General features: G+C 40.2%; 1 pseudogene; it reads right to left on the bottom strand.

Annotated features, from left to right (window-relative positions):
* Window positions 1–8422: 8422 nt before the first annotated feature.
* Window positions 8423–9010, bottom strand: LOC112829038 (replication protein A 14 kDa subunit pseudogene; annotated as a pseudogene).
* Window positions 9011–15848: the final 6838 nt, after the last annotated feature.

Raw genomic sequence — 15848 nt, 5'->3', positions numbered from 1 at the left:
ATGTCATGTAACCTCTGAAAAATTCCAATATACATTTTGAGAGAATGAGAATAACCTGGGAAAAGAAATCTTAATATTATTATTAAAATTTTTTCCTCCCAGGACTCCTGGAAGAGTCTTGGGGTCCCCTCAGCAGTCCCTAGAAGCACTGCGTATATATAGTAAAATTTCTCCTCTGCATACCAAAAGATGAAAGCCAAAGAGGACTCAATTTCAAAAGTTAAACACATGTAGGGGATTCCAGAAAGAACACCCAAACCGTTACTTAACATTATTGTTATTACCTCAGCAAATGAATAGAGAAAATCTCATAGTTATATGAATAAAGCTATTTGATAAAATCTGGTGATAGCTCTTGGTAAAAACTCTAAGTAAAGAAAGAATAGAAAAAACTAGTTAGAATCCAAAAAAAAATCCAATTTCAAAGTCAATGGCAAATAATACACCAAAATACTGAGTGCTAAAGATACTTCCATGAAAATCAGGGAAACAAAAATGCCTGCTATATTCATTGTTAGCCAACATTGATTTGTAAGTCCGAAGTGTCACATTAAATAAGAGACAAAGTGATCACAAATATTTCCAAAGATAAGATAAAATACTTTAATTTGCAGACAGTGCATCTCTTTCACCAGGAGACATGAGACATGCTCACCAAGTACCACTGGAAGTATTAAAATAATAAGATCAGATACTTTGTAAGTGGCTGGATACTTGTTCAATCTATAAAAATAGAACAATTTATATGCTGTATGAGAGAGCCAGTGTACATGGAAGAAGATACCTCATTTGCAAAAGTAACAAAATCATAAAATATCTAAGAACAAATCTAATAAGATACATACCAGACTCTGGACAGAAGTTATACAAATGCCAATCTTTCCACAGTTGATATATAAATGTAACATACTTTAAATCGTATCTCCTTAGAGCTTTAGCAAGAACTAGACAAAATTATTTTAACATCTGGGGCGCCTAGGTGGCTCAGTCAGCAAGTGTCTGCCTTCGGCTCAGGTCAGGATCAGGGTCCTGGGATCAAGACCCGCATCAGGCTCCCTGCTCCTCAGGAAGCCTGCTTCTCCCCTTCCCATTCCCCCTGCTTGTGTTCCCTTTCTCGCTGTGTCTCTCTCTGTCAAATAAATAAATAAAATCTTCTAAAAAGTTATTTTAACATTCATATGGAAGAATACACATCTGAAAATGGCCAAAAAGATTAGGAAGAACACTGAATGGTGACTTGCTCTATCAGATGCTGAAACTTACTGAAAAAGAATTCACCTTGATCTAGATTAGTGTAGGCACAGAAATAGACAACCATAATGCAGAACATAATGGAGAGCTCAAAAATAGATCCACATACTCCCAACATTACTTCGTGAATAAGCTCTCTTTTCTCAATGATTTGAATGTCACCATTATCTCTGATCTGGAGAATTTGGGGACATTCTCTTATAACCTATTGGTTCTCTATTTTTAAGCTGTTTCAGTGAATGCAGTTCCATTAGTGGTTTTTTTTATTAAGGATTTTTATTTATTTGACAGAGAGAAAGAGACAGCGAGAGAGGAATCACAAGCAGGGGGAGTGGGAGAGGGAGTAGCAGGCTTCCCACTGAGCAGGGAGCCCGATGCGGGGCTCGATCCCAGGATCCCGGGATCATGACCTGAGCCGAAGGCAGATGCTTAACCAATTGAGCCACCCAGGGGCCCCTCATTAGTGGTTTTTATACTAGATAAGGATGCTTTTACCTCATTCATTCTACTTTTTGCAAAATGCCATGGCATTTTTCACTTGTGTATTTTTCCTGGTGAATTTTGTGTCATTTTGTCAAATATGAAAAACCAATTTAGATAGAATGTCAACCCACTGAATTTATACTTTGATCAATGGACAAACAAAATGGACCCATGTGTATAGGGAACTGAATATATAACATAAACAACTGTATCCAGTAGTTAAAGAAACTATCTTTTGGGCAGACATTGCTAATAACCATCTGGAGGAAAGAAAACATGAATTCTGTCTCCATTGATATGAAAAAAAATTGAAACTGGCTTTAAGATTAAAATGTAAGAGCTTAGGAACTTCAGCTAAATAGTTGGAGTGGAAGCCAGATTGCTTCTGGATAAGGAGTGAATGGAAGGTGAAAAAGTGAACAGTCACTCTCCAGGGTCTTGTGATAGTTGTTCCATATGATGGTCAACAGAGCAGAAGAAGGCGACTGGGTGGCTCAGTTGGTTAAGCGACTGCCTTCGGCTCAGGTCATGATCCTGGAGTCCCGGGATCGAGTCCCGCATTGGGCTCCCTGCTCAGCAGGGAGTCTGCTTCTCCCTCTGACCCTCTTCCTTCTCGTGCTTTCTATCTCTCATTCTCTCTCTCTCTCAAATAAATAAATAAAATCTTTAAAAAAAAACAGAGCAGAAGAGTTGTGCTGTTTCCTGGGATATTGTTCCCTAAAATAATTAAGGACAAAATACATTTCTATTTATAATTGTCTGGCCAGATACTGGGGAGTCATTCCACCAGAAATGTGCATCTCCTAGACACCTCTCTCCCTCACCTCCTTCAGATCGGGGATGAAAGTTTATCTCCTCAATGAGACTTTTCCTGTCCACCCTACCTACCATTTTTAATTTACCTCCATGGCACTTGATTTTTTCTCTGTGGCACTTACTGCCTTTTAATATACCATTTATTTTGCCTCCTTATTTGATTTATTCTTTCTCTCCCCTCGATAAAAATTAAGTTTCATGACAGCACAGATTTTTGCCTATTTCTTTACTGATGTATCCCCAGTGTCAAGAACAGTGCTTGACATGAAGCTGAAGGGAAGGAAAACTTTTTTCTCTACCATTCAAGTCTTTTACCTGGACTGATAATTAAATTTACTTAAGACAGATTAACAAGAGAAAAAAAACACAAAGTTTTATAATATATGCATAATAGATAAAGCTCAATATTAAACTGAGACCTAAAGAAATGACCAAGGCAGGCAATTTTTATATTTCTTAGGCAAAGAGAAAATAAATCAGTGAGGAATTGACAGGACAGAGAAAACTTAGCTTTGTAAACTATAATTAGTAAGGAATTTTAAACAGAATTGGGCTGGGGTAGTAAATTAGTAAAAAGTAACAAGGATTGTTTATACAGTCTTCATGGCTCAACTTTTCTATCTCTGGTGATAAGAATGTCTGCCTCCTGGTAGAGGGAGGGTACCTTACATTGGGGAGATTTATTTCCTGCTTTCAGGGCAACAGAAGATGGTCTGAGTGTCCTTATGCACTGATTGCCTTTTAAGTCACTTTTTAGAAAAATAATCCACATGCCAAAGTGGCACATTTGGGGGCAGCCGGCCCTTGGCCCCTACAAAAGCCAAGTTCAACAAGAGGTTTGTAAATGAATGACCCTGATGTAAGAATCGGTCAGTGGGCGGACCCAGTCAAGGGACGCTCAATGAGAGAAATGGCTTCATCCAAATCAGAGATGATAACAAAGTGGCAATGGAATTGAAGGAAAGACCATTCCAGATGACAGTACAAAAAAGAACCATCAGCAAAGAAATGGGATCTCCAGCATGATCTGACTTGCTTTACATCATGTATTTACTCTCTTGGATACTGGAGATTACTGTGAGATGTGGGCGGGGGGGGGGGTGTCAAGCACTGAGCCTGGCAGCATGTAAATGATTCCCTTCAGTGGGTCAGCAAACCCTCTCTATGTGGGGACCTAACAATCCCACTGACCCTGAGGCTCTAGCAATATCACTCCAAGAAGAACTTCTGTCGCCACGGGGGATGGAGATTCTCTGTGCTTACGGTAAAGAAAGGAATTATGGAATTTCACTTAAAAGCCAACATGGGTGGAGAAGCAATAGATGTGGGAGTGTCAAAAGGATGAAACAGATGCTTATGAGTTCTGTTCATTGGTTGGCATATCAATGAGCCTACTCACAGGAGCACAGACAAGCATGTGTTTTCCTGAGGTTTAGGGTTATGAGCGCTCACCATTAGGGCAGATGTGGATGCTCAGCTTTCATGGAATAAGTGTGATTCCTAGAGAGGACCACAAGATGTCTCCCTTCCAGTGGCAATGACCTAAGCTACACATCCTTGTTCTGGTAACTGCATCCACCTTGATCACCAGGAAAACTCCTGTTGATCCTTCAAGTCTCAATCGATCACCTGACACCTTGTTTAAGAACCCAGGATTGACCTTCCTGCAAACGTTAGTACAGTCACTCTCTCTCTCTCCAACTCCCTCTCTTTGCTGAATCCCAGTTTTTACTAGAGAATATGACAGGTGGGGGAGGAGGCAGACACAATTTCATTTTCAAAGCACTCACTTATATGTGGAACATAAGGAATAGCAAGGAGGACATTAGGAGAAGGAAGGGAAAAATGAAGGGGGGAAATCAGAGGGGGAGAAGACCCATGAGAGACTATGGACTCTGGGAATGAAATGGAAGGTTTCAGAGGGGAGGGGGATGGGGGGATGGATTAGCCCAGCAATGGGTACTAAGAAGGGCACCTATTGCATGGAGCACTGGGTGTTATATGCAAACAATGAATCATGGAACACTACATCAAAAACTAAAGATGTACTGTGTGGTGACTAACATAACGTAATAAAAATAAATAAATAAACATTTTGTAGAATCTGTCAGTAAAGCCAAAAAAAAAAAAGCACTCAAGAAATGAAGAAACAGGAGGTTAAAGGAGGAGAGTTATGATTGCTTTCACAGTGTTTACTCTAAGACCGCAGGGTCCATGGGAGATGCTTCAAGGAGATGTTGAATGGACCAACGAAACCACCTAAAACAACACCACATTCAAACCTCAGCAAAGCTTCATCGGACATTCTCTCCAATTCCAAGTGTGCTTGCCCAGCTGAGAAGGAAAACATTTTATTAAAGGCCCTGTCACCCCTCCATTCCAAAAAAAAAAATGACTTAGTGCTGGTTTAAATCTCATTCATGTTACAAAAAGAGATCTAATTTTCACAAGCTCCCCTCTGTCTCTTTCAGTCATCCCACTCTGCACGTCTGGAGGGGAGGACGCCTAGTATTTTCATTGCCTTTCTTCATGAACCTTGTCAGCATAGATTATGTGCTCAATCATGATAAATTAATAGAATCCATCTGCAGAACCAGTTCTGCTGGTAGAAATTGTGGAGTTGCATTCTCTAACTGGAGATGGTTCATCTCTCTCACTAACTACTCATTGTTCCTAGACATTCAATAAAAACTGGGACTCTGCTCCCTGCATCTCCCACCCAGGGAATGAGATAAAAGAGGAATGGAATAAAAAAATCCCCAAAGACATTTTGAGGTCACTTCCAGAGAGGGTTCCTGTTCATGGGTTGAAAGAACCCAGGTTGGACTGGAAGGAACTGGCCCAGAGCGCCTGCATATACCTTCAGCCATTCTGGATTTCACCTGGTAGCAGTTTCACCCCCTGCCCCAGAAGTCCATGTTGTTCATGTTATTCAGTTCCCAAAAAGCAGTGAGACCAGGTCTTCCTCTGTTTTGACCCTGTGCAAAGTTGTTGAAAGTTGACTGTTATTCTAGCATAGGTACTTTATCTTCATGTCATACCCCCCCCCAAAAAGCCTCCCTGAATTTCCTCTGGCGAGGTGGTTGTTTTCCATGCTCCCATAATTCGTAAATCACTGCCCTTCCTGGGTTTCTGTGGGTCGTGGAGACACTACTTCTACAACCACTACAAGAGGTGACGTCAAAAGCTGGGAAACATGAATTCTGCCTTCTTCCCACTTTTAAACTCCCATCAGTGCGTTCCACTAGAGAACCATACAAGGCAGCACTGGCAAGAGAGTCTGGGATATGTAACTTAGAGGCCTTTAGTTCTAGTGATAGAGACATGAATAGGACAAAACAATTCTGGAACTAAGAAAACATAGAGCCTATCTGGCACAGAGATTTAATCTACAGAGCCTGAGTTTTTTCACTCTGATAGAGACCACTTGTCTAAACTATAGAAAAATTAATAGCTGGTAAGTTTGTTGCCTATAACTAATAAACATGACTTATTGGTATAATAATTATATCAACTAACGCACCCATAAGCTTTTTTGGTCAATACCTGTATACTAGGTAATGCTGGGATAAGAAAAGTCCCCTGAGGTCTTATGTCTTATGTCTTGCTCCCAGAGTGGCAGATCTACAATAGGAGATTTGGGGAAGATACTAAAGCTGCGTATACATAAACATTAGAGCAGAATGGAGGTTAAAAAAGATCAATACCCACAAGGCACAAATTACTTTTATTTTCCACCTCACTACAAAAGACTATTCAAGAAGTAAGGTCTTTGTGGTAAGCAATGTATAAAGGTCAGCAAACTAAAAGGTCTGAAGAATCCTACAGTGAGTATTATTTCATCAGTTTCCTGGCACATCTCACAAGTCCAGAGATTATTTGGCCTTTTCTTTATGCAGCTCGTCCAAAATTTAGAAATAACTTTACTCAGCCTGTTGATGCCATAGAATAATAACTCCTTTCCTCCCTAGGCTAAAGATGGAGAAAATCTAAGTGACATCTCAGTGTCAATTTCCTTAAGTGTTTGCAGAGGACTCAAATTCCCCCCGGTTTGGGAGGTGACTTGCTGTCCTCAAGGTTCTCGTTCATATGTGAGGCCGACTTATAATGAGGAGCATGTACCTCAGGGATGGACTAGCACCCCTGCCTGAGTGTGGTGATGGTCAAAAAGAATTGTTAGCACATAGCCTTGATTGCTACACGGAAGCCCCTTTGGAATTGCTCTCTGTAACACCCGTTCCTCAGACAAAACTAATATATTGTGACAGAGTCACCTTGGTATGGTAGCCTTGACTCCAGCTTAAAAGGAGCTTGGGATGAAAGGAGAGTCCTTGACATTCAAGTGTCTCCTCATGGCAGAAGAGAATTGCTGGTGTTCTACCTGGAAATCTCCTGGGCCCATGACAATTTCACATATGCAGTTTTTCACAGCTCATTTTAATGCACCCTGTATGTTTTTTGTATCATTGAGAGGGCTTTAAGCCACTGTAGGCGTGTTACTTTGATTTATTTAGTCTGTAATTTGTCACTCAAATTAGGTATGACCTTCTCAGAGCCCTGGGATTGGGGTACAAGATGTGGTTGTAATTTGATGTTTAAGCCTTTGCAAATCTGCCAGAAAATTTGTCTTATAAGTTAAGACTCTTTGTCTTATTCTACTTTTGAACAGAATTCTCACGAAGAGTCTGTATGTGGGAGCAAATGGAGTAACTCGCCAATAATAAGTGGATCTGGGTAAAAGTGAACATATCTTCTACTAGGGCACATAACATTGCATAATTCCTATAAATTTCTAGTTATTTTCAAATACAAAGTTAACACTTGTATCGATCAGACAAAATGGGATGAACAAACTTTCACCTTCCCAGGAAGGAAGAGTTAGGTCATCCTGGGAGAGTACCTGATATAGCTGGGTCATGGGAAGGCCACAATGTTGGGTGATGGTGTATGAATCAATGTGCAGTTGGATGAAGGATCGTCAAACTCCAGCTTGTGTCTGAAATGGCACCTGGACTGGATTCCCAGCATTATGAAATGCATGACTAGGGCAGTGTACACAATAAGAAACTGTTATGGAAAATTATGGAACAAACCAAGCATTTCTGATTTTTTTTCTTCATTCTTTACCTTATGTTACACAGAAAAGAGATTTAGACACCTAGGACCATTGTGTTATGGCACTATTTGGCAAACACGTGTCTGAAACAATCTCTGATGCCCAATGGCATTTTCCACCATGTGAGTTTCTTTTTGTGGCTCACAGCTTGTAGCAAGAGTCTGAGCATGCATTAGGGGTATGAGAGTTGGCAAATGGCAACTGATGTGTGGGAGTAGGAGATGGCTCAGTCAGCTCACGCATTTCCCTGAGGACCCTCAGGGCAAAAATCTCACAGGCTCAACAGTGCACTATGACAAGGGAAAGAGTAATAAAATGGCTTTGTAGAGTTTGTAAGATAAGGCACAGTGGTGATTTGGGTGCCTTCAAAGATGCTTGCAGTCTTTGGATAAAGACATATATTTCAATTTTTGATACTTCTTAAATCTATGTTATAAAATGTTATTGATAAATACATCTCTTAAAGAGCTGAATGATGCCCTTTTTAGTTTTGTATATCCATGAATACCATTTATTCCTACAATGAGGCATGTTTATTCATCTTTTTCATCTCTATAGATGTAAACCCTGAAAATACTGGTTACATGAATGTGCAAAAGGGAAAAGAGTGAGTCTATGACAGAGATGTCACCCGATTCTTTGAATTCCCCTAGGTACCAGCTAAAAATGACATTGTGATCTGTCACTCCAAATTATTTTTTGTACCATTTCAGCTTTTATTAATAAAACAGAAAACTAAACTCAAGGCAACTGCTTTGTTCTTGCATCTGATCTGACCATATACCGGAGAAGTGATTCTTTATGAGGACTTAACTTTCAATATACAGACAGATTCCATCAAAAGTGGGATATTGCAATATCTAATAAGGTTAGGTAAATGAAATTAAAAGAAGAACAAATTAAATATTAAAAATCACAGAAATCTCTCTTTCAGATATCAGGGGCTTCCTATGACAGACTTCAATGTGTTCATCAAGATCAATCATATTGCTCTACCCCCAAAGGAAAAAACTGAGGGAACTCATGGGTAATTTTCACAGCTTCATTGTAAAGTCCAAGATCAAAACGATGGTTATCTTCTTTAAACTGGATATATGATATACACATTATGGTTGCCTTGGCCGTTACTCTTCCAGCTACTTCCATGATTCCAGAGATTTCTTCATCAAGGGGCTCCATCAACTCAATGGTTCCATTTTTTCCTTCTCCATCTGAATGTATAAACATTTTTCCAGTGGGATGAATCTTTTTCAGCCTCCTTATGAAGCAGACTGCCACATCGATGAACTGAGTTGGCATGCTGGTGTTGACGCACGACCTAGGCAACACCATGACATCCACCATGGTTACAGTGCGAGACTTGCAGACAGCAGGAAACAGACCATTCCAAATTATTTTTAATGACTTATCATCCCCAGCTGAATTAGGTCCTTTGATGTTATCCAAAGCAAGGAATCAGAAACCACTTCTTATAGAAAAAAGTGTGTGCCACAAAATATTACTTTCAATGATTTTTTTTTTTTTTGGTGTCTAGAGATTTGTACACAGAGTCAACGTTGTGTAAGATCTGCGGGGTGACGTGCATGCCTCTGTCTTTATAAATTGGAATAAGAATGTTCATTTCAGGGGAAATGGGACATGACAACCTGTGTGACCACATGATATATCCTTTGTGACACTGTTTGTGGACCTTATGATCCAGAAGTGATGTCTTAAATTTTTCCATGTCCCATGTATATGTTAAGCCCTAGAGAATCCCAGGGATTTTAACCTCAGCCAAAAGGACACATGTGACCAGTGTCTCCTGCTGTGAACAGGAACCCAGAGACCCTGTGAGGCTTGGGGATAACTAATATCTATCCCCACCCACCACTCTCCTATACCTTTAGTTCCAGTACTCAGTGTTTGGAATTTAAAATCACAAAATCCATTTCAATGTGATAATAAAACAACAAATTAAGTGACTGAAAAGTACTATGGGGAACATTTTAACTGAGAGAAACCCCATTTTAACATGAGAGAAATCCCAAAGAAACTAAAGCCAAATTCTGAAGCACACTTTGTTCCCACTTAGGATAAATAAATATTCCTCATTGGCAGAGTCAGTTACATTTGGTTGAGATTTGAATAGGGAGTGAGCTGTTTTATTTTGCTTGACATTTTACTTGTATATTTTCCTTTTTGTTACATAAACGTGACAGCTGATATTACTGCCAGATACTATGTTGAGCGTTTTTCCTTTATTAATTCATTTATCATAAAATAAATCCTATGAGGTAAGCACTATTGTTATCACCTTATTTTGCAGATGAAGCACCAGCCCAAGAGCGTCAGCATCTTGATGATGTCCCCACAAGTAGAAAGTACAACACCTGAGCTTGAACCCAATTGTCTGACCCTAAAGTTGGGCCCTTACAATGTACTGCTCACACTGCTCAGTGAATGAATACATTCTACTTTGTAAGACCCAGAATTTCAGAACCCAACACACAGTGTAAAACTGCCCGATGAGGATTCTGAATGGGGCTGGACTGGATTTGTAAAATAATTCGAGAAGAGCGGACTTCCTTAAATGTTCCACTATTTTCTTCAGGAACAAAGTGTGTGCGTCTATTTTTTAAGATTCCTTTTTATATCTGTAAAATCTCATGATTTGATCCTTAAAGTTTGCATTTCCACTTAAGTTACTCCAACATATTTTTGTTGCTGCTATTGTTCTGTTGCCAATGGCATCTTTTTTTCCATGATGTTGAATGGTGTTAGCAGGTTTATAGGAAAGTCGTTGATGTTTACAAGCTAATCTTATATTCAGCTACCTAATGAACTTCCATCAGTCCTAATACATTTTTCAGTAGATCATCTTAGATTTATTCACCTTGATCAACTATCTATATGTGGTGACAGTTCCATTGAATCATTTTTTTCTGACTGTTTTCTTGCTGAAAGAGAATGGTTTTAACAAAATGTTTCCCTTTTTTAAATAGCCTTTATGGATTTAAAGAAGTGTTAGGTTCACAGAAAAATCAAGCAGAGCATACAGAATCCCGAAGTGCCCCTCACCTCCACACATGCACTGCCTCCCACACCATCAATAACCACACCTGATGGTACATTGGTTACAATTGGTGAACCTATCCTGACACATCCTTATCACTCAAGGTCAGTAATTCACATTATATTTCACTCAGGTGGTACATTTGATGGGTTTTGACAGATAGATAACGAGAGGTATCCGGCACCATAGTCTCATACAGAGTAGTGTCGCCAGCCTGTATATCCTCCGTGCTCTGCATATTCATCCTTCTTGCCTCCCCAGCCCACAAAAACCTCGGATCTTTTATTGTCTCCACAATTTCGCCTTCCCAGGATGTCATAGAGTTGTAATCATACACTAGGCAGTTCTTCATGTTGGCTTCTCTTACTTAGCAATATTTATGTAAGGCTCTCCCATGCCTTTTCATGGCTTACAGCTTATCTTTAAGAGATCAATTCCTTAGAATTTTACAACTATATCCCATCATTAGAAGGTACCACACTGTCTTTATCCATTGACATGCTAAAGGAAATCTTGATTGCTTCCAAACTATGAATGAAAGTGCCATGAACATCACATGCAGATTTCGTGTAGCCATGTTTTCAGCTACTTCACATAAATACCAAGAAACTCAATTGCTGGATCATACTGTAAGACTATGTTTATTTGATAAGAAACTGCTAAACTGTTTTCCAAAGTACCTGTATCATTTGGCATTCCCACAGGCAGTGGATGAGAGCTGTTGTTACTCCCCATCCCCAACAGCATTTGCTGTTGTCAGTAAATTATCTTTTTAAAAAGTAAAAGAAGTGGCACCTGGATGGCTCAGTTAGTTAAGTGGCAGACTCTTGGTTTCAGCTCAGGTCGTGATATTGGGGTCCTGAGATCTGGCCCTTGGTCAGACTAGGTCTCATTGGGGAGTCTGTTAGAGATTCTCTCTCTCCCTCTGGACGCTTCCCCTGCCTCTCTGAAATAAATGGATAAATCTATTCTTAAAAAGTAAACAAAGAAGAGAACTGGAGAGAGAGATGAAGAAAGTGAAGATCATCACCCAGAAGAATTCAGTTGAGTCAGAAACTGATGCAAGCAGAGAACTTCACTGTCATCTACCTCTGTTCCATTTGACATGTCACCACCTCCAGCCACCCCCGACTGAAAGCACCAATTTGTTACTTTTTAACTCACATAACGTCATGCCTGAGCTAGACCTACTGGCTTCCAAACTGAACAAGACTGAGCAAGTTTCTTACCTTCTGCAAGTTAGTTGACTCAACTGTTAAACAGGAAAACTAATGGCTTGTAGATTTGAAGCAATGATTGAAGATGATAAATTATGTTTCCACATTCTCTGGCCATAGCTAGCAAGCAAAATTACTGCTACTCATTTTCTTGCCACTATTATTATTGGCTACAGGAGGGTTTGCAACCCAAAGAAACTGTACGGAGGATTACAGTGGTATGTTTCCAGATATCATCAACCCACTGTTAATGTGATGACATGATTTTCATTGAAGATGGTATTTTACTTCCCCAAGCCCTGGCAACCACCATTTACTCACTATTTCTGTGAAACTGACACTCTAGGAACCTCATATTAGTGGAATCATACAGTATTTTCTTTCCCTTTTTTTTTTGCTGAATTCTTTTTTTTAATTTTATTATGTTATGTTAATCACCATACATTACCTCATTAGTTTTTGATGTAGTGTTCCATGATTCATTGTTTGCGTATAACACCCAGTGTTCCATTCAATACGTGCCCTCTTTAATACCCATCACCAGGCTAACCCATCCCCTCACCCCTTTCCCCTCTAGAATCCTCAGTTTGTTTCTCAGAGTCCATAGTCTCTCTTGGTTTGTCTCCCCCTCCGATTTCCACCCCTTCATTTTTCCCTTCCTACTATCTTCTTTTTTTTTTTTTTTTAATTTTATTTATTTATTCATGAGAGACAGAGGGAGAGAGAGAGAGAGAGAGAGAGAGAGAGAGAAGCAGAGGGAGAAGCAGGCTCCCAAGGAACAGGGAGCCCGATGCGGGACTCGATCCCAGGACCCTGGGATCATGACCTGAGCCGAAGGCAGACGCCCAACCATCTGAGCCACCCAGGCGCCCTCTTCTTTTTTTTTTTTAACATATAATGTATTATTTGTTTCAGAGGTACAGGTCTGTGATTCAACAGTCTTACACAGTTCACAGTGCTCACCATAGCACATACCCTCCCCAATGTCTATCACCCAGCCACCCCATCCCTCCCACCCCCCACCACTCCAGCAACCCTCAGTTTGTTTCCTGAGATTAAGAACTCCTCATATCAGTGAGGTCACATGATACATGTCTTTCTCTGATTGACTTATTTCACTCAGCACAATACCCTCTAGTTCCATCCACGTCATTGCAAATGGCAAGATTTCATTCCTTTTTTTTTTAAAGATTTTATTTATTATTTATTTGAGACAGAGAGAATGAGAGAGAGAGAGAGCACATGAGAGGGGGGAGGGTCAGAGGGAGAAGCAGACTCCCTGCCGAGCAGGGAGCCTGATGCGGGACTCGATCCAGGGACTCCAGGATCATGACCTGAGCCGAAGGCAGTTGCTTAACCCACTGAGCCACCCAGGTGCCCCAAGATTTCATTCCTTTTAATGGCTGCATAATATTCTATTGTATATATATACCACGTCTTCTTTATCCATTCATCTGTCAATGGACATCTTGGCTCTTTCCATAGTTTGGCTATTGTGGACATTGCTGCTATAAACATCAGGGTGCACATACCCCTTTGGATCACTACATTTCTTTCTTTGGGGTAAATACCCAGTAGTGCAATTGCTGGGTCATATGGTAGCTCTATTTTCAACTTTTTAAGGAACCTCCATACTGTTTTCCAGAGTGGCTGCACCAGCTTGCATTCCCACCAACAGTGTAGGAGGGTTCCCCTTTCTCCACATCCCCGCCAACATCTGCCATTTCCTGACTTGTTAATTTTAGCCATTCTGACTGGTGTGAGGTGGTATCTCATTGAGGTTTTGATTTGGATTTCCCTGATGCCAAGTGATGTTGAGCGCTTTTTCATGTGTCTGTTGGCCATTTGGATGTCTTCTTTGGAAAAATGTCTGTTCATGTCTTCTGCCCATTTCTTGATTGGATTATTTGTTCTTTGGGTGTTGAGTTTGATAAGTTCTTTATAGATTTTGGATACTAGCCCTTTATCTAATATGTCACTTGCAAATATCTTCTCCCATTCTGTCGGTTGTCTTTTGGTTTTGTTGACTGTTTCTTTTGCTGTCAAAAGCTTTTTATCTCGATGAAGTCTCAATAGTTCATTTTTGCCCTTGCTTCCCTTGCCTTTGGCAATGTTTCTAGGAAGAATTTGCTGTGGCTGACATCAAAGAGGTTGCTGCCTATATTCTCTTTTAGGATTTTGATGGACTCCTGTCTCACATTTAGGTCTTTCAACCATTTTGTTTTTTGGATGGTAAATATATTTTTATTTTGGGATTTAGTCATTGGAATTGTATATGTTAAAGCGAATAAATTATTAGAAAGAAAAGCTTCTATTTATAATCATGGTAAAGAATGTGAAGGCTTTAGGCTTAATCCATGGTGGGTGAGGTATAATAGTTTCCACTCTGGCAGAAGATAGGACATTCACAGATGAAATTATGGAGGCTGAGAATTCCCAAGATAACCATTCAGTGAGCTGGAGACCCAGGAGAGCTGATGTGTTATTGTTTTAGTCCAGTCTGAAGGTCCGAGAACCAGGTGAGCAGATGGTGTTAAGTTCCAGTCTGAAAACCTGCAAGCTTTCAGAAAGTGGTCGCTTTTCTGTTCAGAGAGTTGTTGCTATTCTTTTCTTTGATCTCCTTTTGAGTTCATAGGTGTTCAGAATTTGTTGATCCCTATTCAGCTGAATTCCTGAGACAAGACGAAATCCAGGTCTCCTACTCCTCCGCCATTTTGCTCCACCCCCCCTCAACCATTTTGAGTCTATTTTTGTGTGTGGTGTAAGGAAATGGTCTTTCAACCATTTTGAGTCTATTTTGGTGTGTGGTGTAAGGAAATGGTCCAGTTTCATTCTTCTGCATGTGGCTGTCCAATTTTCCCAACACCGTTTGTTGAAGAGACTGTCTTTTCTCCATTGGACATTCTTTCCTGCTTTGTCGAAGATTAGTTGACCATAAAGTTGAGTGTCCATTTCTGGGCTCTCTATTCTGTTCCATTGATCTATTTTCTCTTTTTACTGGCTTCTTTCCCTTAGTCTACAGTCCTCAAGTATCACCCATGCTGTAGCACTTGACAAGCTTTCCTTGTTTTATATGGCTGAATGTAAATAATCCTACATTACATGTACCATATTTTCTTTATCTATTCATCTACCCATGAACACTGGGTTCTTTCCACCTCTTGGCTATTGTGGATAATGCTGCTATAAATATGGGTATGCAAATATGTGTTTGAGACCCTGCTTTCGATTCTTTCACATAGATACTGAGAGGTGAACTCGATTGATCATATTAACTTTCCTTTTAATTTTTGGAGGGATTTCCAGGCTCTTTCCCTCAGAGGCTGCACCATTTTCCATTCCCACCAAAATGCACAAGGGTTCTTATTGCTTCACATCCCTGCCCACACTTGTTCTTTATCTCTCTCTCTCTCTCTTTTTTTTTTTTTACAGTTGCCATCATAATGGGTGTGAAAAACCCATGTGATTTTGGTGAGACATCTAAAACCCAGCATGAAAGCACTAGTGTCAATAAATCTAGATGTGTCTCACCCCACCCACTATTCTGCCCCCACATCCCACAGAGTACAATGGAAATTCTCCTTGATTTGGCCCATCCTGTCTCTCCAGTCACAATGCCTTTCTTCTGCCACCATACACTGTTGTATGTATTGTATGTTTCAGAGTAACCTAGGTACCTGATATTCCCAAGGAGCATGGTTTATGCCCTCTTGTCTCCCCTCATGCTGTTCCCTTGGGATCCCTCCTCCAGCCATTTCTTCCATTCAGAATTCTATATACCCTTGAATGGCTCTCCCATATGCTCCTCTGGATAACCAGACTGACCTTCTCATGCCTTTAGTAAGAATTTTCCACAGAGCAGAATGCTCATAATTGGGGAGAGGCAGAGGAAGAGCCAGTATGGGGAGTC

The sequence above is a fragment of the Callorhinus ursinus genome, unplaced genomic scaffold, assembly GCF_003265705.2.
Source record: "Callorhinus ursinus isolate GAN/ISIS: 27379988/994484 unplaced genomic scaffold, GSC_fseal_2.0 scaffold51, whole genome shotgun sequence".
In the NCBI taxonomy this organism is placed as follows: domain Eukaryota; kingdom Metazoa; phylum Chordata; class Mammalia; order Carnivora; family Otariidae; genus Callorhinus; species Callorhinus ursinus.
The sequence above is the reverse complement of the archived record's forward strand: the minus strand, read 5'-3'. Positions and strand labels throughout refer to the sequence as shown.